Raw genomic sequence first — 2,366 nt, 5'->3', positions numbered from 1 at the left:
AGAGAACAGGGTAAGTGCCCCCAGTGGGCAGGGTTGCAATTTAAATGGGGTGGTTGGGGGAGGGCCTCTGTGAGAGGATGCCATTTGAGCAAAGACTTAAGGTAAGTGCAGGAACGAGCCACGTAGATATCTGGGGAAGGTCTTTCCAGGCCCAGGCAACAAGTCAGTGCAAAGGTCCTGAGGCAGGAGTGTGCCTGGATAGATGCTCTTTAACATGCTGTAATATCCCATTGATGCAAATGACTTCTTAGGAGCTGTTTTTCTTCAGTAGGTGAAAATGACTCCTGCAATTTCTTTTTTACAATCCTTTTTTTTTTGGCCATGCCAGGCGGCTTGCTTGCAGGATCCTAAGTCCCCAACCAAGAATTGAACCCATGCCCCCTGCAGTGGAAGCACAGGGTCCTAACCACTGGACTGCCAGGGAATTCCAAGAACACTTTTTTTAGAATTTAGGAAAGTAGATTTTATTTGACACAGAGTACAGTAGGGCTGCAGGAAGAGCAAACTGAAAAGACAAAGCAGGAGAGACACAGTTCTATTGAACAATTAAGTAACAGAGGGCAGGTCATTAAATGAAGAACAAAACAGTTGAGCTTGATCAAAGAATGCTCTTTTTCTAATGCCCATACTTTTGGAATTCCCGCTCTCTCTTGTCCAGCGGACACAACTACCGTGTTTTGAGGCAGCAGGAGTTGCAGGGGAAGTGCTTAAACTCCCCCATGCAACGGCGCATCTTCAGAAGTAGCAGACACCTGGTTAGCTTGACATTCTATGCAAAGATTCATAACGTGGTTCCTGCAGGTGGCACAGTTACCAACCACGCTATCCCAGGCTCAGAGGGCTACCACATTTCCCCCTTTTCATGTCAAAGCGCTTCTTGCCTGCACTGATGCTGGTGCCACCCCAGGTATCCACATCCATCACCGCCACCATTTTGGAAACACACAGACCCTCGCAGCTGTGTGCATGTTAATGCTAGTGGAGGTCTCCGGAGTCCCACCACCACCACCACACCCCCTAGGAGACTCAGCCAAGCCCCTACAAAACCCTGACTCCCTGCAGAATCACCCGCAAAACCACCTTCCATCTCAAAGGTGTAAGTGTGTGGGAGGGCTCAGCTGGCAACCAGGAGCTAACAACTCTGCTCTGTGTCTGCCGGATCACAAGAGAAAAGCCTCTGCCTGTTCCCACAGCCCAGACGGCTGGAGACGTGAGGATGGTTCCAGTCCCAGGACGCAGGAGGCTCCTCTGAGGTCACCTGGCCCCGCCGGACCTGCAGGGATGAACATCCATCCATCCATTCATGTAGCAGATATTCACCCGGTACCCACACTGTGCCAGGCCTACTGTGTGCTACGGGCAGGGGATAGAATAGTGAACAAGACAGACAGGTCCCCTCTGTCCTGGCCTCACGTTTTAGCAGGGGAGAGAGATTTTAAAACAAAACAAAACACACCTATGCAAATAAATAAGGATTTTATATGATGCTAAAGTGCCAGTGAGAGAAACAGATGAGGTAACACCACAGAGAAATGAGGGGGTGGAGGGGTGACACCAGAAGGGTGAGACTGGGGAGGACATTCTGGCAAAATACACAGTAAGTGCAAAGGCCCTGTGGCAAGGAGATGTCCCATCTGTTCAAGGAACAGGTAAGCAGAGACGGTGCCATGAAGGGCAGGCCCCTCAGATAGCAAGACCGCCCAGTTTATATCTCTTGTCCCAATATGATTATTACTAGCACCCTCCCCCTTTTACTCTCAAAGTTTGTGCAATAAATTAATTGTTAGGTTTTTCTTAGGCCATGGTAAAGAATTCCAATTTTAGCCGTGGAGATCTCATAGCAGAAGAGTAACCGAAATCAGAGTGATCTGATTTAGATTTTAAAATACCTTTCAGGGAATTCCCTGGCGGTCCAGTGGTTAGGACTCTGCACTTTCACTGCCGGGGCCCAGGTTCAATCTCTAGTCGGGGAAATAAGATCCCACAAGCTGCGCGGCACAGCCAAAAAATAAAAAAATATATATGGGACTTCTCTGGCGGTCCAGTGGTTAAGACCCCACGCTTCCACTGCAGGGGGCGCGGGTTCGAGCCCTGGTTGGGGAACTAAGATCCCACGTGCTGCGCGGTGCGACCAAAAAAACAAAGCTTTCAATGATTGCTAATTTTGAAGGGGTGATAACTGTTACGTGAAGCATTTTCGAGGTGCGTACTGCAGGATGTAGGGGAGAAAGGCCATCGTGACTGAGAGTAGCTTCAAAATAATTCACTAAAAGAGAAAGTGAAGAGGCTGGATGAAGCAGCTGTAACAAAAAAACTTGATAGGTGTTGAATCTGAAAAATGGGTCCATGGAGGTTCATGGTACGAT

At 48.7% G+C, this 2,366-nt stretch overlaps 1 pseudogene; it reads right to left on the bottom strand.

Moving 5' to 3' along the window:
- Positions 1 to 616: 616 nt before the first annotated feature.
- LOC132436444 (E3 ubiquitin-protein ligase RBX1 pseudogene) lies at positions 617 to 939 on the bottom strand (annotated as a pseudogene).
- Positions 940 to 2,366: the final 1,427 nt, after the last annotated feature.

Source organism: Delphinus delphis, chromosome 13, assembly GCF_949987515.2.
Source record: "Delphinus delphis chromosome 13, mDelDel1.2, whole genome shotgun sequence".
NCBI lineage: Eukaryota > Metazoa > Chordata > Mammalia > Artiodactyla > Delphinidae > Delphinus > Delphinus delphis.
This window is presented reverse-complemented; position numbering and strand designations above follow the sequence as displayed.